Source organism: Macaca fascicularis, chromosome 4 (assembly GCF_037993035.2).
Source record: "Macaca fascicularis isolate 582-1 chromosome 4, T2T-MFA8v1.1".
NCBI lineage: Eukaryota > Metazoa > Chordata > Mammalia > Primates > Cercopithecidae > Macaca > Macaca fascicularis.
This window is the reverse complement of record NC_088378.1, coordinates 129,087,287-129,106,637: the sequence shown is the minus strand read 5'-3', so window position 1 is coordinate 129,106,637 and position 19,351 is coordinate 129,087,287. Positions and strand designations below refer to the sequence as shown.

The following is a 19,351-nucleotide window of genomic DNA, read 5'->3' as shown; positions in this document are numbered from 1 at the left end:
GGTGAAAATATTAATTAAGGTTAAGCTCTTTAAAAGTTTTTGTATTTTTTGAGGAGACATGGCTGGCATGTATACAGAGCCGGGTGCATCTCCTCAAAAAATACAAAAACTTAGCCAGGCGTGGTGGTGCACTCCTGTAGTGCCAGCTACTCAGGAGGCTGAGGTGGGAGGATTGCTTGAGCCTAGGAGGTAGAAGCTATAGTAAGCTGTGATCACACCACTGCACTCCAGCCTGGGCGACAGAGTAATATTCCTTTCTAGGAATTTACCCCCAAAAAAGAATCTAAGATGTACTCAAAGATTTATGTACAAGGATATTTATCAAAGCATTATTTATAATAGTTAAAAAATGATAAAGAAGGCAAATTCCCAATAGTAGGGATTAGTTAAATAAGTTATGGAGGCCAAGCATGGTGGCTCACACCTGTAATCCCAGCACTTTGGGAGGCTGAGGCGGGCAGATCATGAGGTCAAGAGATCGAGATCATCCTGGCCAACATGGTGAAACCCCATCTCTACTAAAAAAAAAATTACAAAAGTTAGCTGGGCGTGGGGCGGTGGGGGGGCACTTGTAATCCCAACTACTCAGGAGGCTGAGGCAGGAGAATTGTTTGAACCTGGGAGGCGGAGGTTGCAGTGAGCTGAGATTGTACCACTGCACTCCAGCCCAGGCAACAGTGTAAGACTCTGTCTCATAAATAAATAAATAAATAAATAAATAAATAAATAAATAAAATAAGTTATGGGACCCAGTGCCCTGTAAACAGTAGGTGCTCCATAAGTATCTGTTGAACATAGAGTCCATATGAAAGGATAATAAGCGGCAGGGCATGGTGGCTCATGCCTGTAATCCCAGCATTTTGGGAGGTCAAGGCAAATGGATCACGAGATCAGGAGATCGAGACCATCCTGGCTAACACAGTGAAACTCTGTCTCTACTAAAATACAAAAAAATTAGCTGGGCGTGGTGGCACGCACCTGTAGTCCCAGCTACTCAGGAGGCTGAGGCAGGAGAATGGCGTGAACCCAGGAGGCGGAGCTTGCAGTGAGCCGAGATCACACCACTGCACTCCAGCCTGGGTGATAGAGCGAGACTCCGTCTCAAAAAAAAAAAAGGATAATAAGCAATTTTTTTAAAGTTTCCAAGAAATATTTAATGAGTAAATATTAAATCACATTCAAAAGAACCCTAATATGATTTTGAAAACATAATATCATAGCTAATATTTATTAAGAACTTACTATCTGCTAAGCACAGCCCCAGGCAGTCTGACTGTAGTGCTTAAATTCTCTTTTTTTTTTTTTTTTTGAGACGGAGTCTCGCTCTGTTGCCCAGGCTGGAGTGCAGTGGCGCGATCTCGGCTCACTGCAAGCTCCGTCCTCCCCCAGGTTCACGCCACTCTCCTGCCTCAGCCTCCCATGTAGCTGGGACTACAGGCACCCGCCACCACGTCTGGCTAATTTTTTCTTGTATTTTTAGTAGAGACGGGGTTTCACCTTGTTACCCAGGATGGTCTCGATCTCCTGACCTCGTGATCCGCCCGCCTCAGCCTCCCGAAGTGCTGGGATTACAGGTGTGAGCCACTGCGCCCAGCCCAGTGCTTAAATTCTTAATCACTAGACTTTACTGCCTAGAAAAAATACTGGAAGGAAATATATTAAAATGTTAACAGGGAGGAATTAAAGCCCATTTTTATTTTATTCTTTATCTGTGTCAGTATTTTCCAAATTCTCTATAATCACTATGAATTATTTGCAATCTCCCTCTACTATATATATATATATACACACACACACACATATACACATATATATACATACATATATATACACATACACACACATGAACTACTTTCACTTACCATTTATACAATTTCAGTGAAAAAGTCTTAACGCTAACAAAGCTTTCAATTATGTCTGCTCCAGGCCTTAGAAGCAGGAGACTATGGTGTAAATGTGAGGCAGAACATTCTGACCAGGGAAGGCTGATGAGCCTGATCCAGAGACTACAGAGCCCATGATTTCCGTTCCACAAATATGTCATCACCATCTTGCTTAGCAGGTGTGGATTGTTACACACATTCTGCTAGTTAATCTTCCTAATACCCAAGTAGATGTGACCACCTCAGGAAACAGAGTTCAGGAAGGTGAAGTGATCCTCCTAAGGACACACAAGGGCACTCCAGCTCTGGCTGGAGGTTCTCCCACTTGCAGCCCAGCCACCAACGGTTCCCCCAAATCATGTGGAACAATTTGGGGCAGACCTGAGAGCCCATTCAGCCCCAAACACTTCTGGAAGCTAACAACGTGTGTGAACCACACACCCATCGTGCCCAAAGCCCAGGGACGGCATTGAGATCCCACCCTCACAGAGTTTCACCCCCTCAGTAAATGATTATGCAGAAGAGTAAAGAATATGGCTTCACAGTTCTCAAAGCACTTTTGCATTTTTTTAAATCTCATTTTACTCTCAAAATAAACCTTTTCAGTCAGTAAAACAAAGGTACTGAGAGGACAAGGAAAATGAGGCTCCAAGAGTTAGACTGCTATCCACGAATAGCCCCAGAGGGTTGGCGTGGTGTTCCTTCCACCATATTATCATAGTCATATTTTTGAAGGAAACTCAGGCCATGCTGTCTGGTAAGGCGAAATGGGAGGTAGGATAAGCAAGGGGGAAAAGAATCTGATTTTACAGTCACCCAGGTCTGAGTTCCTGAGTCTGGATCCCTGCCCTGCAATGTACTAGCCATACAACCTTGAAAGAGCTTCTGCATCTCTTTGTGCCTCCATTTCCCCACCTGTATAATAAGAATAAGAATGCCTTCCTCATGCAGTTGCTCTGAGGGTTAAATGGGGTAACAGACCTAAAATGATGGTGTGCATCTGCACTAGGCAGCTGTTATTTATTTATTTAATTTGTTTGTTTATTTATTTATTTATTTTTGAGACGGAGTGTCTTACTCTGTCACCCAGGTTCAAGTGCAATGGCATGATCTCGGCTCACTGCAACCTTCGCCTCCCAGATTCAAGCGATCCTCCTGCCCCAGCCTCCCGAGCAGCTGGAGATTACAGGTGCCCACCACCACACCTGGATAATTTTTGTATTTTTAGTAGAGATGGAGTTTCACCATGTTGGTCAGGCTGATCTCAAACTCCTGACCTCAAGTGATCTGCTCACCTCGGCCTCCCAAAGTGCTGGGATTATAAGAGTGAGTCACTGTGAGCAGGTAAGCAGCTGCAGCTATTACTTTTTAAAATGTATCCTGTCCCCCAACATATACAAGGTGAGGTCGCCATGGCCAGAGCACATTGCCTCACCTTCCTAAAGAAAACAATCCCCTGGCCAGGTGCGGTGGCTCACACCTGTAATCCCAGCACTTTGGGAGGCTGAGGCAGGCGGACCACCTGAGGTCAAGAGTTCAAGACCAGCCTGGGCAATATGGCAAAACCCCGCCTCTACTAAAAATACAAAAATTAGCCAGGCGCGGTGGTATACACCTGTAGTACCAGCTTCTTGGGAAGCTGAGGCAGGAGAATTGCTTGAATCTGGGAGGTGGAGGTTGTAGTGAGCCGAGATTACACCACTGTACTCCAGCCTGGGCAAGAGAGCAAGACTCTGTCAAAAAGAAAAGAAAGAAAAGAAAGAAAGAGAGAAAGAGAGAAAGAGAAAGAAAGAAAATAACCCCGTATGCTTTTCCAAATTCTGCCATCCTGGTTAAGACTAGATTCATCTCAGCTACTTGCCTTTTTAAAACTCTTTCCAAGCTTTTAAATTTAAGCCCCTAAAAGTGTCCTCACAGAAGGAGCAGATACGAGTTGAGGAGGACAGAAGGCTGAGACCCCAGGCTCTGTGTTCTGTGCAGATTAGACCAGAGGGTTAAGATATGGGGAGGACACAGCATACGGCCTGCCCTGAAGGGAATCACACAGGTAAGCACAGGATGGGAGGAGAGGGGAAGGAGGGCAGCCCACCAAAAGAGTGGAGAGTGGAAAGGGAGTGTCACAGAGTACATGGCCAGGGGCCTCAAGGAAGAAAAGGGGACAGACACAGAAGTGAAAGTGCCTCTTAGAAACTGAAAAAGAGCAGGCAAGATGGAGAGAGAAATGGCAGGCCGTGCCGTAGAAAGATGGCAATGCTTCTCCTTCAACATCACTGCCACTTGCCTCTGTGTTTCCAACACTTTCCTAAGTGATCTCCTGGCCTGCAGACTCAACCCCTCCAGACTGGACCCCGTTCCCCGACACATACTTCCTAACTCCAAAACCTTCAGTGACTCCCCTACTGCCTGCAGGGTCAGGACTACACTCCCTAACATGACATCAGGTTCTCCCTGCCCAATCCCTGCTCACTTCTCCAGTCTCATCATCTGGCAACTGTCTGTGAGACAGTACGTGCCAGGCCCCAGGATGGGTGCTGAGGACACAATAAATAAGACATGGTATACCCTTAAGAAGCTGGAAGTTGGCTGGGCGTGGTGGCTCATGCCTGTAATCCCAGCACTTTGGGAGGCAGAGACATGGGGCGGATCACCTGAGGTCAGGAGTTTGAAACCAGCCTGGCCAACATGACAAAACCCGGTCTCTACTAAAAATACAAAAATTAGCTGGGCATGGATTGGGGGGGGCGGGAGCCTGTAGTCCCAGCTACTCGGGAGGCTGAGGCAGGAGAATCACTTGAGCCTGGGAGGCAGAGGTTGCAGTGAGCTGAGATCACACCACTGCACTCCAGCCTGGGCGACAGAGCAATACTCCATCTCATAAAGAAATAAATAAATAAACAAACAAGACTCCAAAACAAACAAACAAAGGGACTCTGAGGGCGCCCTGGCCCATTCCGCCATGTGAGGACCCAGCGAGAAGATGACCATCTAAGACCAAATCTGCCCCTGCCTTGTTCTTAGACCTCCTGGCCTTCTGAACTGTTAGAAATAAAAGTTTGTTGTTTGAGCCACTCAGTCTATTATATTTTTGTTATAGTAGCCCAAACAAAGACAGAGGGATAAGCCTAGCTGCTCCAGACTGTATGTCCTGTGAACTTCTTCAGAAATTCTGCCTTTTTCTGGTAGGCATCACGGTGTGTCATATTTCCATGTTCACATGACCGTCCTTCGCTAGACTCTGAGCTCCTTTTATTTGTCCTGGCATTTCCAGCCATTGGGACAATCCTGATATACGGCAGGCACTCAATAAATGCTTGATGAACAAGTTGTCAGCAAAGCCACCCACCGTGGCCTGGCAGGGGATGGGGGCAGGGCACTCATCTCTTCTAACAAGGCTATGAGACCCTTGACCTTCCTTAGAATAACAGCTCACTCCAGGAACTCAGGAAAGATTCTCTTAAACATCCTGAGCACTCTACCCGTAGCTGTCAACGGCAGGCCTCATTGGCAGCTCTAGATATTTTGCTGAGGTTCTTAGAGTCTAGAGGTCTGTACATAGCAAGCATACAGTGACTAGGCAATTTCTAAAGGCAGCATAGTCTAAGGATCAGGAGCCAGTCTTTGGAGCGGGTCCTGACTTTGGATACTAGCTCTGCCATGCAGCACCTGTCCTTAAACAAGTTGCTGAAACCCCCCGAGCCTCAGTTTCCTCAAGTGTAAAGTGGGTATCACATCTGCTTCTTGCAATTGTAGGAGAATGAAATGACTAAAATATCCACACAAGGCCAGGCACATAGTAAGCTTTCTATATATAGCAGTTACTACTACTAAAGCGATCTGGAGCCCTAATTCTGATACCCCACGGCCTATGCAAATTCCTGAGCCCCTAAATAGGCTCTTTTTGGTGTACTCTGGGAGGCAAAAGACATCCAATCTCTGACTCACAATATGTTGCCAAAATTCTCCTCGAATTCCCAAGAGAAAACGTATTTTAATTCCCTCTGACTTTAAAAATTAAACAGTTCTTACAGCATTTTGGGGTGGCAGGGGTGAGGAAGAAGACCACAAAATCCAACAAGCAGCTTTTAAAAGGTTACGAACTGATTGAAGAAAGAAAGGAGAAGGCAGCTGGAGGGGGTGAGAAAGGGGGATGGAGACAATCCCCTGAGTTTCTGCTATTATTGAATACCCCAACTCTCAAAGTAGCCTAGCTGCCCCCTCCTCCACGTGGGCTAAGCTCTGTTAATGAGAAAGCCGAGCTCTGCCTACATTACCACAATAATGATTTCCCGGTTGCATTTTTACATGCCTGCCGCTTTATCATAGCAGAAGTAGACATATATTTTCAATAAATCCCTTCTCTCCTTTCCCCTCCCCAACTCGAGCTCTCCCAGTAAATGCTGTTCCCTCTGCACCCTCCCCCAACGCAATCCCAACCCTGGAGCACAATGAGTTCCACTAATCAAAACAGAAAGAAAAAGAAAAATGGAAAAATCACAGCTGCTGAAAAACAGCATTTGCTACAAGTCAAAGCCCTCTACATTTTTTTCTGCACGCAGCATTTACTTCTTCAAGGACACATCACCCCGCCTCTATCAGAAATCTTACGTAGAGTTGCTCAAAGGGGAAGGAGGAGGGGGTGGGTGAAGAAATCTAATATTCAGTCTCTTTCCTATTTTGACTAAGCCAGCACAGACAGAAATATAGATAAGGCCTTGAATAACTGATTTAACAAAATGTCACTTATTAAAAGGAATGGGGGATGGGACAGCATTTGCATTCGAGAGCTCAGTTAAACCACCCCAGCTAAAGGCTGCAAGGCCAAGGCAAGGCAAGGGGGAAGAAAATATTTCTCAGGTCTGGTCTTCTTCAGTGGCTGCAAGGACTGGGCCTGGTAGCAGAGAAGCCTGGATTTCTCCTTCCATCAAGAACCAATGGGGAGAAAACCAGAGGTTTAAAACACACACACACACACACACACAGACACACACACACACACACACACACAAAAAAAACCCAAAACCCAGCTGATTCTTAAGTAAGCGTTTTTACAGCACTAACTAGTATCAGGCTCTGTGCTAGAGGCTGGGGGGTACAGAAATGAGTGATGACCCAGTTCTGCCTTCCCCAAGCTACCAGTCCGGAGAGGTGAAAGACACGTCCCACCGTAAGCATGACAGCAGCAGCCTTATAAACCAAGGGCAGCAGGAGCCCAGGAATGGCCCCTTCTAGCCCACCCACTGCCCTGGCCAGGCCCAGGCACACAGAGCCATCAGGAAAGACTTAAGGAATGAGCGTTTGCGAGGTTTGAATTCCATACTGCCTTCTAAAGAAGCTCAGACTCTTCAAAAGGAAAGAGGCCCCTAAATGTCCTTACCTACTGTGGCTCCCCCTGAAAACCCCTCAACTCGCATGTATTCACCCAATTAACAAAGAAAAGCGAACTCAAGCCCCAATACTTCAGAATCAGCCTCATTACTGTGTCCTTCAGTTGAATTTAAGGGAGCTTGGTATCTCCTATTGTAATGACAACAGAGGGAACTCAAACGACACTCCTATTAAAACTCCTTGGGCATCAACTCCAGCTTTTTCTCTTTTTCTTTAAGAAAAAAAACTTTCAAAGGAGTTAGATTGGGGGCAGTTTCCCAAAGACCAAGAGAGGCCCTAGGAGCAGCCTCTGTAATGACAAAGACCCCTGGGGCCCTGAGGAAGGATTCCTTCTGAGGGAGCAAGCTGTCCAGGGCCCTGTTATCTCCAAAGTCAGAGCCCAGGGGCTAGAGGCCGCACCATCTAGAAATGACCACTAGACCACCCAGGTCCCTCTGCTGAGGGGCCCCACAGAAGGGACAGAGCTGACAGTAGGAGACTGATGGCAAATAGCTGCCCCATGTGTTAAAGTCAAGTCTTGGCCTTCATTATAAGGCAGCCTTAAAGCTTTGTGCTCCAGAATAATGGAGGCAGACAATTTAAGTTTTCAAAAATGTCATGCCAAAAACATGCTTAAATCATCTGAGTATTTCCAACTAAGCTCATTGGAGTTGTAAGCCCAAAACACCCAGATGATCTTTCTGGTTTCCACGATCTTTTACATATATTCTGTACCACATTCTTTTACTTAACGCTGTATAGCATTATCTATTTCAAGAGCGCACAAAATTTGGACACCATTCAAATTGTGGCATTAAATCAGGGCTTTGGATGCTGGCTGAACAGGTGACTCTTAGTTGATCATTTATTTTTACTTTTCAATTTTACTTCTCGAGCCTCAGTTTCCTCAGCTGCAAAATGAGGATGTCTACCTTCTCTGGTTGTTGCAGGACACGAATAAGACATGTCGAAGAGGCTTTGGAACTATAAAATGCGAGTTATTTCAGTGATGGCCTCCATTTCCTCTCTCTCTGATTTTTCGTTGATTTCTTCCTTCTCTCTATGAAACTAAATTGGTATCAGTTCTACTGCTTTTCAAAATCAACAACACATATTTATTATACAAATACAGGAAGAAGCCCCATTATCCATGGGTGTAGCAAAATCTCAATAATTGCTAAATCTAGGTGATGAGTACAAGGGAGTTCATTATACTAGTCCTTCTGCTTTTGTGTATGTTTAAAGATTTTTCATAATAAAGATAATTTTTAAATAAATAAATAAATAAAGCTTCACCTTCTTAGGCAGAGGCCAGAAGCCCGATTAGTGAAAAGCACTGGATATCTTTTTAAAATGAGAATTGACTTTCCAGCATACACAGTAAGACTAAGGGCTAATGACAGCTTTTAGGTAGACTCAGCTTTATAGCACAATCCTTATTTGCAAAACAAACACTGAATGCAAATGAAGATGGCCAAGACTGCAGAACCTCAGTCGGGTTTCTTGGGGGTAGGTTCAAGGTTCCCCTGCACCCAGTTCACATGATTCTTTGCAGAGCAAACCAAGTTTATTTGGCCCTTTGGGTGAGCAGGTCCCAGATTCTGAATATGGAATCAGAATTTGAACCTATATAGACTGGCACTGCACGGCCAGCATTTCTGAGGGCAGCCTTCCGACAAGAAGAGCAGTTTCGCTAAAGGGATCACAGAGAACTTGAAAACCCCAAATAGAAGGCAGTTACATGTAGGGAACAACAGTGGGAGTGGACAAGGGAAATGTTTCGCTAGCTGTCAGATTTTCTATCTGAAAAGGAGACCTGGCTGAAGATCAAGCCGCCTTGCTGCTGCCTGTGTTCTATGCCTCTTACCGTTGACATCGCACTTTCCATACATGATCTGATTCCTCCTCACAACTGGAAGAGGAGAGGTGAAGATGGTACCAGCCGTCTTTTTACAGATACAGACAGGCTCAGAGGTCGACTCATTCAGAACCTTGGTGTAGAGCTGGATCTCAATCCAGATCTGACTCTCTCCTCTTTCACCCACCTCCCTTGCAGACCCCACAGCTGGGAGCCACCGAGGCTGGCAGTCCATGGGACATTTTTTGTAAAAGACAACCTAAACAAGAGGCAGCCTTTGCCTTTTTTTTTTTTTTTTTTTTTTTCTTTTGAGCTTCTTGCTCAAAACCTATGACAGTACCCACCAACTCTGAACAGGGCTGAAAATCACAGAAGTCTTTTTTCTAATCATAGTTTTCAAATAAATTTAATGCGAGGCCCTAATTATTTTAACTGAAGACTCTTTTCTCCAAGCTAAAGAATTCACTCTTTCCTCTGTGCTGCTCAGTAACGCAGTCAAATGTTCAGAAAAATGCAGTACCATTTCTGATGCAGTCTTAACCCTTGAGTCTCTGGCTGGTGTCAAGTCCTAAGCCCAAACTCCTTCCCAGGGACAGGGCGGCCTCAGCCTGGGGAGGCAGAACATCTCGGCCCTCCACACAGTCCCCTGCCTGCCCACTCCTTAGCATCTGCCCCCTTATCAGTTTTTCTCCCCTGTCATGATGAAGCAAGTCCCTGAAGTATCCCCCACCCCCTTACAAAGGCCAGATCTTCCCCTCAGACCTTCTCACGGGCTTTTTGCTCAACTGACCCAACTCGTTTCTCTTGATCACTCCCTCCCTCTCCACTGATCTTTCCCATCAGCACACAAATTACCAACCCTTCCAAAAAACCTCTTTCCCTTGTGCACATCCTTCCAGCTCGCACTCCATTTCTCTGCTCCTCGCCTTTCATCAAATTTTGCCAAAGAGTTGACTACAAATGCTGTCCGCAGCTCCTCACTCACGATCCCCTCCCAACCCTCTCCAATCGTGGTCCTAGCCAATCCTTCACTCCACTGAAACTGCTCTTCACAAGTCACAGACAGATTCCATTTTGCCAAATCCAGGGCCTGGCGCAGTGGCTCACGCCTGTAATCCAGCACTTGGGGAGGCCAAGGCGGGTGGATCACCTGAGGTCAGGAGTTTGAGACCAGCTTGGCCAACATGTTGAAACACCATCTCTACTAAAAATACAAAAACCAGCCAGGCGTGGGACGCATGCCTGTAGTCCCAGCTACTCGGGAGGCTGAGGCAAGAGAATCGCTTGAACCTGGGAGGCAGAGGTTGCAGTGAGCTGAGATTGCACCACTGCACTCTAGCCTGGACAATAGAGTAAGACTCCATCTCAAAAAAAAAAAAAAAAAAAAAAGAAACAAATCCAATGGTGACTTTTCTGGCCTTATCAGCCTCATGAAACACTACACACACACACACACACACGCACATGCACACACAGCACAAACCCCCTTCACACTACCTGTCCTTCTCTCTCTATGGGCTCCTTCGTGCATTCTGTCCACTCTCCTGCATTTAAATGCTCTCTCCATGCTGATGGCTCCCATATTTTTATCTCAGGCTAGGTGGTAGATCAGATTATCCTACTTAACATCTCTACTTTGAGTCTATCAGGCACCTCAAACTTAGCAGTGCCCCAACAAAAATATCTTGCCCACCTCCCTCTCCCAATCTTTGTATCAGCGAACAGCAGCACCATCTACTCAACTGCACAAGTCAGAAACCTCGGAGTTCTTGATACTTCTCCCCACCCCACAGCAGCCCTGCCCATTCTACTCCTAATGAGTATCTCACACCCACCCACTCCTCTCCATGCACCTCCTTCGCCTCCTCCTCAGCCTGCCTCTTTACTGTGCTCTGCCTTTCTCTGTTTTCTTCTCCACCAATGCAATCTTCTTTAACATGAGTTAGGGGCTGTTGCTTCCCACTCTAAACTTTCTTTTGTTTGTTTGGTTTTTTTTTGTTGTTGTTTTTGAGATGAAGTCTCATTCTGTCACCCAGGCTGGAGTGCAGTGGCGTGATCTCCACTCACTGCAACCTCCGCCTCCTGGGCTCAAGTGATTCTCCTGCCTCAGCCTCCCAAGGAGCTGGGATCACAGGCGCCCGCCACCACACAGTCTAATTTTTGTATTTTTAGTAAAGACAGGGTTTCACCATGTTGGCCAGGCTGGTCTGGAACTCCTGACCTCAGGCTATCTGCCCCCCTCGGCCTCCCAAAGTGCTAGGATTACAGGTGTGAGCCACCGTGCCCAACCCCACTCCAAACTTTCAGTGGCTTCCCACTACACTTCAAATGAAATATAAACCTTTTCAAAGCCCAGAGAGTCCCGCACAATCATCTCATGCCACCCTCTCTCCTTCATCCTTGACCACCTGTGCCTCTTTGAGTTCTCCTCAAAACCAAAGTCCTTCTGCACAGGCTCTCCTCTGCTTCATGTGCTGTCTCCCGCCACCCCCAAACCTCAGAGAGGCCTTTCCAGGCTACTCTAATGAAATCCATCCAAGTCACTGGACTTGTGGTTTCATCAGAGCACTGACCACAACTAGCAAGCTGTATTTCTTTATATGGCTGCCTCTGGACTGTAAGTGAGGTGGTAAGGGTAGGGGTATGGGTAGAAGGAGATGATTATGTCTCTTTTAATTATCAGTATATTTCTGGAGCTTTAACACAGTGCCTGGTAAATAGTAAGTCCTCAATAAGAAGCTGCCGCATGTATGAAAGAAACCAGGGCTGCTTATGGCATTAAAAAAAACCTTGTTCCATGGCCACGTGTGGTGCCTCATGCCTGTCATCCCAGCACTTTGGGAGGCTAAGGTGGGTGGATCACTTGAGGCTAGGAGTTCAAGACAGCCTGGCCAACATAGTGAAACCCTGTCTCTACTAAAATGAAATAAAAAATAGCTGGGCATGGTGGCGCACGCCTGTAATCCCAGCTACCTGGGAGGCTGAGGCAGGAGGTTCACTTGGACCCAAGAGGCAGAGGTTGCAGTGAGCTGAGATTGAGCCACTGCACTCCAGCCTGAGTGAGAGAGTGAGACGCTGTCTCAAACAAACAAACAAACAAATGAATAAAACCCTCGTTCTTTGAGCCCAGAGTTATCACTGTTATTTAGGCACATGGGTTCTTTGTCCCCTTCCCGCTCTATCAAACATTTAAAAAGAAATGTTTATGTTGCTAAACCAATACCCCAACAGCTCAGCATATGCTACCCCTTGCCAACTCATTGTCTTCCATGACGAAAAACCAAGAATCATCTGTTTCTTCAGTAAACCAAATTACTACAAGCAGCTACTCTGAGAACTTAAAATTCTTAGAAAATACCACAGAGGCTTTTTGTTGTGTGTTTTCTTTAGCCCAGAAGAAAAGATTTATTAAGAGAGCCCTGGGGTCAAACTCATGTTACTGAGACTATACTATTCCTTAAAAATGCCCACAGCACCCTTGCGGCAACGCACGCCAGTAACTAGAATCCAGTTGTTCTTGTCCTCCTCTCTCCACAAAAGAAATCAACTATATGTTAGTTCTCCTTTATTTCATTGGTTTCCCTCCAACATGCAAATTCAGAAATATCATTCATCCACAAGATCCCAGATGATTTTAATCCTCCCTCCTCCCTCAGCCACACGGTTTTATGAGGTCAGAAATAAAATAAGCTGAATTCAACTGCCTTTAGAGTAGGACCACGAGCACCCACTTATACCACCTGGGCATGAGCCACTTGCCTAGATCCTTACTTTTCTTTTTTTGTTGTTTGTTTTTGTTTTTGTTTTTTTGAGACAGAGTCTCACTCTGTCACCCAGGCTGGAGTGCAATGGCGTGATCTCGGCTCACTGCAACCTCTGCCTCCCAAGTTCAAGCGCTTCTCATGCCTCAGTCTCCCAAGTGGCTGGGATTACAGACACCCACCATCATGCCCGGCTAATTTTTGCATTTTTGTACAGACAGGGTTTCACCATGTTGGCCAGGTGATCCGCCTGCCTCAGCCTCCCAAAGTGCTGGGATTACAGGCATGAGCCACCGCACCCAGCCCTAAATCCTTACTTTCCATGTCAATGTCCAAAATCAATAAAAACATCAAGAGCTTCTCCCAAAAATGCCCACAGTGAAATACAGAGAATCCTGGTGATAAAAAATGATACTATATCATTATTATGAACCTTATCACAAATATTCAGCCAAATCCCAATTACCCACAGAAAGCAGGCAAAGGCACACTGGGCTTTCTGGTCTCCCGCTTATCCCCAAAGCTACCTCCTCCTGCTGCCTGGGAATAAGAACTCAGTTAACCTTAGACTTGACCTTAGACAAGTTAACCAGCTGGCTGGAGAAGAAACTTCTAAGATGAACAGAAATTATTTTTGGTGCCAAGGATATATACATGCTCTACTCTCTGTTAGTGCATAGAGTTGGGATTTTTTTTTGTCCAAGACACTGGCATTGTTTTTTTTTTTTTTTTTTTTTTGACTGGCATTGTCAAAAATACTTTATTCACAACTATTTCCTTGTGTTTGATGGTCAAGATCACCAGGCCACTCAAGAATCCTTTCTGGAATACCAAGGATCAAATCCACTTTCTCCATGAAAAGACAAAAACAGAAGTTAGTCAGCTCACCCAAGTCCATGAAGCAATTGGCCGTTGGCTCAGGAAGAGACTGTCAAGACCTCTGGAGACCTCGTTTACAAGACACAGAATTTCAGAGCCGGAAGGGAACTCACGGATCAAACCATGCACTTTTAAGATAAAAAATCCAAAGCCCAGAAATGGCTACAAATTGGTACTTTCCCCACCTTTCCTTCCAGTGATGTTTCCCCAGTCTTGAGCATGAACCACGTTTAAGTTCTTTGTCACTTTCCAAATACTGTAAACTTGAGCCAACTATTGAACACAAGACAATTTTAACACTTCCTGGCTAATCAACTTCAAGGAGAATCCTTACATTTGCCAAAAAACAAAAAACAAACAAACAAACACAAAAAACGCTTTCGGTTATTATGACCAACCCACCCATTAAAGAAGGAGAAAAAGAAAATTATAAACAAGCTTTATTTTTTGTGACCACACATTTTATTATATAAGCAGCAAAAAACACTAGTCTGTCTCCTCTTTTACACTTAAAGTTCCTAACTCAACAAAAACCACAGGCCCAAGCCGGTTAAAGGAGGCAAAACTGAGTACTTTCCACACAGTTCATAGAACAACTGTTTTCACAGCAAGCTCACATAAATGCTATGTGATAATAACACATGCCTGCTATGTGGAAGCCTGCTTACCAAGCTGTGAAAAGACCCATGTTTACTATGGAACCTGCAAAATTAATCTTCTCCTACAGCAGAAGGGAAATGCTCTTTTTGGGATGTCAAGCTGGCTTCTAAACAATCCTTTGGCGAAAACGGACATGCCTAAAAGGGCGGAGCCCAGAGAGGTGTGTCACTCTGGGTATCAATTCCTATAAATCAGATCCTGACAATCACCACAATATTTTAAAAAGAATGAATTATGATTCATGGGCCTTCAAACCTTTATTACCACAAGAACATTCTCGGTAGAAGAGAAAAAAAAAAAAACCTACTGTGACTTGATTAATGGCCAAAGCAAGACAATAAAATAAATCTCATAAATATAAGGAAAAAAACCTGAATGACTGCTCTTGGCTCTGAGGCTAGGCATGTAAATAATTCCACCCTGGAATGAACATACATAAAGATTTTGTTTACCCTCCCAGCAAATACAACAACCAGACTCAGATTTTCATCAGGTAAAAATAATAGCTAATTTGTTTAACTAATGCCTAGTTAGGAACATTTGATAAGCAGCAATAATATTTAATTCCCAACTAACTCAACTCTCAAACTGCCAAGTATCAACCCTCAATCTGGAAATCTGACGACAGTTAGGAAAGAAAAAAAGCACTCTCCATCAGCAATGTGTAGTGAGTTTTTTAAAACCCATTTTTCTCGACCCTGCTAGAACAGAGCCTGTCTGCAGAATTGCAGAAAGCTTAACCAACCTTAGTTAACCCCACTGCCTAGTGGCTACTCCCTAACCCTACTAAACGTCTCTGGGTTGGACCTCAGATGCTAAAATTATCCTAGCAAAGTTAAAACTCCCAGCATCATCAAGGTAGCTGACAGCCAAGACCTACAACTATTCTGCAGACACCAGTAGGCTGAGGACCAAGAAAACAGAGGGAAGGAGAGGCAAAGGCTGCTGGTTAACTAGTTAAGCGCTGAGGACTCCTGCTGTTATCCTCTCCAGTTAGTGAGCATCAACACCACACTTCCTATAGCCAAACTCCTTTCTTAAAAGGGTCAGTGATGCAGAAGGTGGGTGCTAACTGGGACAACTTAAAACTCCCCTTCTTAAAGCTCTCCTCCGTGACCTGCTGAAAAGTGCACCTGGACCGGTTTTCGGGAGACATTTTTTAATGAACTCTTCAGCCACTCCCGGGCAGTCATTCCTAAGCACGACTTCCACGCACTTCACAAGACAGCCCAGGCCACGCTGACTTGAAGACACCCCCTTCAGCACCGGCAGTTGCCAAAGCTGCCTCCAGTCTGGGGAAGAGTTTCCACAAAGCTGGCTCTAACAGGCCAGTGGAAGGCACACGGAGGAACCAGAAAGCGTTTTCTTGTAAGCTAAGGATGGCAGGCGCACATGCTCCAGTCCAGTGCTGCCCAGAGGCTGCCTGCCAGGTGCTCTCGGCCTCCGCCAGCGAATGAGTGGTTTGGTTTGGTTTTTAGTATCTGTTTCTTAAGACCACCGGCAGTAACTTCCCAGTTTCCCAAACTGAAGTTGGGGAATGAAGGAACAGGTTTACCCCCTTACACGCTGCTCCCATCTGGGTGGCCACACTAACTTCTGGGGAGTACCCAGCCCCCACAGAGCCCGCAGGCGCGTATACATACACATATGCATCATGTCAAAAACCCCAAAAGGCAGAGTCCTGCGGTTTCTGAGCTGGAGAATGAAGCCTTTATAACATCACAATCTCAAATGCAAGCCCACCATCACTACCTTTAAGCCAGGGTTGCCAGTTATAGCGCCCATCTCATCCCTCCCCCTTTGCTGGGATGCTGTGCAGCCCAGAGAGAGGAGAGGGAAGAAGGGAAGAAGGGAGAAGGCCCTGCTTGCATAGTGAAAGTAAAGGGGGGGAGACTTCTCCTTCTCTGTCTCCCCACTCTTCCCTCCCCACTCCGCCCCACCCCCGTCTTCTAGAGGAGCATCCCCAAACTAATTTTTTAAAAATGAAACTTAATAAGCTTCTTGCCTACCTTGGCTGTTTCTGCAACAAGTGCATGGGCAATCCGACGAGAAGACCAGTCTCCGCTTGGGGGGTGAGATGGGGGGCGAGCAGAGCTGATGGAGTAATTTCAATATTAATTTATGTCAGCCGCCTTCTCTCAGCGCTACTCACTTACAGTACTGCCCTCAGCCTGTAAACAAATATCGCTCCGCCAGGAAACATACTCCCCAGATGCAAGCCCCTCTCCCCAGCAGGGAACCTGGCCCCTCGCCCCGCCGCAAGAGTGTGCTCCCCCACCCGGGGTAGGAAGCTTTGGGTTTCCAAAGCACCAACCCACCACCTCCTCCACCACCCCAGCAAGAAACTTACTCGGTCCGTCTACGCCTCCACCCTCCCTTCAGGAAATCTACTCTCCATATGCATTCAGCCTCCCCGCAGGAAATCTGCTCCCCCCCTCCCCCCTTCTATATACATGCACCCCTCCCTCTCCTCCTCCCCATGCGCCCTCCCCGGCCAGAAACTTACTAGTGAGCAAGCGTGCAGGCTCTCCTGATGCTGGAAACTTACTCCCAGATATAGCGCCCGCCAGCCCCCTTTCCCAGCCCTGTTCCCCTTCCTGCCCTCCGCCGCAAGCAACTCCAAACTCTCCGCATCCAGCCGTTCTCCCTCCCCGGTGGAAATTTGCAGCGCCGGGCTGCGCGCGTGCATCCACCCTCCCCTTCAGGAAACTTACTCCCCATCTGCATGCACCGCCTCTCAGCCATCGCTTAGAGGGAAGGGGGTGTGCTGGGGAGACAGAAATACATATGTATCTCTCGCCCCTCCCCCGGCCGCAGCCCACTCGGGGCCGAGCCGCGGTAACCTGGCCTTACCTTTGCATTGCTCCCCATCCTCGCCCCCTCCCTTAACCCTCCTTATCCGCTCCCCGGTACCCCCCTTTTTTCACCCATTACCCACCCCTAGCAACCGTTCCCAAGCTCCTCTCGGCCTTTTTTTTTTTTTTTTTAAATCCAGGATGCAAATTCCTCCCCTGTCAGCAAATCGACTGTCAAATTATTTTCTTGCAAAAGGAGAAAGGCGGGGTGGGGGGGGGAGCAGGAGCAAAAAGGGGGGAGGGCGGGGGAAGGGAGGGAGAGGGACCGAGGAGGGGAGAGATATCCCTCCGCAGAGCTGGGTCTGGCCGCGGGCGGGGAAGCAGGAAGTAAGGTGTCCAGCGCCGCGGCCGGCTGGTCCTCCGCCGCGGCCCCCGCCCGCGTCCCCTTTCCCCCGGGGCGCAGCGCTCCGGCGGGCGCGGGCAGCCCGGCGCATTGTTCGCAGCCTTCGCGGCGGTGCGCTGCTGACTTTATTTGTGCGCTTTGCGTGTGCGTGAGGTTGCACCTTTTGTAGGCTGGCGAGTCTCTGGACGAGGATGGGACGGGGGACACGGGCCCAGTTGCGGCCCTGCGCGAGCGGGACCTGTCAGCCCCGAGGTGCAGCGGACTCTCCGGCGTGGCCGGAAAATCGAGGCCGGGGAGAAGGCAGCGTGGCCGGGAAGCTGCCGCCTTAAACCCAGACCAGTGCAGGATTGCTTCCTGCGTAGCCGTCCCGGTTATTGTAACGCGCTTTGCAAGCAAACGACTGGGGTTTGGGAGGGGGTTTGTTTATTTTTCTAAGGGTCTGCAAAGATGCCGAGGTCGAGGCGGGCTGCGAGGAGACGGTCCGCGCCCACCCCCACTGCACCCTGGCCTCGGTGGGGCTGGGAGAGGGCTGGGGCTCCGGAGAAGGGGCTGGAGGTTCGCGAAGCGCGCGTCTCCATCCCTCCGCCCCGATGGGGGCGGGGAAGGGGTGCAGTAGACCGCGCTGGAAGAGCAGCTCTCTGGGGAGGGGTCTCCATCGCCGCGGCGGGCGCAGCAGGCCAGGGAGGGAGGTTGCCTAGGAGAGGGGCCGGGCGGCGGAGGGGAGGGGAGGAGAGGGGGCGCGGGTGCAGCCGCCGCGCGCGCTCGCCCCTCCTCGCGCGCCATGACTGTGGAACGTGGTGCCGGGGAGGAGGGAAGGCCGCCGGGGGCCGCCCGGGGCTGCTCGGCATTGGTGCGGAAACCCGAGCCCGGAGTCGCTCCGTCGCTCTTGCCTCCTCCTCCTCTGCGGGGGAAACCGCTGCACCCAAACCGGGAGCAGCTGCGAGCAGGGGGCAGGGCGCGGGCTGAAAGGCGAGCCAAAGGTTCAAACCTTGGCGGTGCGGGCGGGGGGTGGAGGGCAACAGCAGGACTGCCCCCAGGTCCCGCGAAGGCGTGGCAGTGGTCGGCCCAGGTGCCAGGGAACCTGGCCTGATATCCCTGCATTTCGAAGCTTCTTTCCTGGTCAGTGGAAACGTGAGCCAAAGGTAGTTCAGCTAAACAGACCACCTCGAGCCGGGTTCGAGGCATCTGTCTCGAGGGCAAGACAGTATTTTTTGCACTACAGAAAGTTACACCATCCATTTTTTTTTTCCATGGGGGAAATCGTTGCGCCCCTTCCCCCAAAATCTCGCGCAAGAAGAATGACCTCCCGCAACCCAGACCTTCGCCAGTGTCCCCCACCCCACCCCCACCCGGGCGCTGGGTGTGGATTGGGCGGAGGGAGGCTATATGGGAGCTTAAAGCATGAGGTCATGGGCGGAGGAGACTGCTGCCAAAAGCACCCGAGGTTTTTGTGTTTTTTGAGGGGTAACGGTTCTCCATCTTCAGCAGTGGAAAGTCCTCCCGCCTACCCTACCAATTCTGGGGCACGTGGACCAGAGAGTCCCTGAAAAAGGAGGGGACCTGGGCTATTTCGCTTAATGAGCGTTTGGCGCGTGCCCAGCCCTTTATGGAGCCCTTCCACATAAGCAAAGCTGAGGGACAGCGCACAGTGTTGGCGGCGACTGGGAAAGACTTCAGATGCTCGACGTCCCCCGCCCTCTTTCCTCAGTCCTCGGTCATCTTCCAAGTGGGCTGCTTTCTGCGATAGC

General features: G+C 48.1%; 1 protein-coding gene across 37 annotated transcripts in view; it reads right to left on the bottom strand.

The window, feature by feature from the left end:
- TRERF1 (transcriptional regulating factor 1) overlaps positions 1–17,465 on the bottom strand; it is a 228,739-nt gene extending 211,274 nt beyond the window's left edge. For 12 of the 37 annotated variants that reach the window (XM_045390887.3, XM_045390893.3, XM_005552991.5 and 9 more), the window contains exons 1-2: positions 16,912–17,155; positions 16,415–16,499 (exon numbers count right to left, since the gene is read on the bottom strand). The gene's annotated coding sequence lies outside the window, so the exon portion shown is untranslated. Of the gene's footprint in view, positions 1–16,414; positions 16,581–16,755; positions 16,832–16,911; positions 17,165–17,258 lie in introns of those variants that run through there. The other 25 variants (XM_045390891.3, XM_074038057.1, XM_074038062.1 and 22 more) reach the window with 7 other exon arrangements.
- Positions 17,466–19,351: the final 1,886 nt, after the last annotated feature.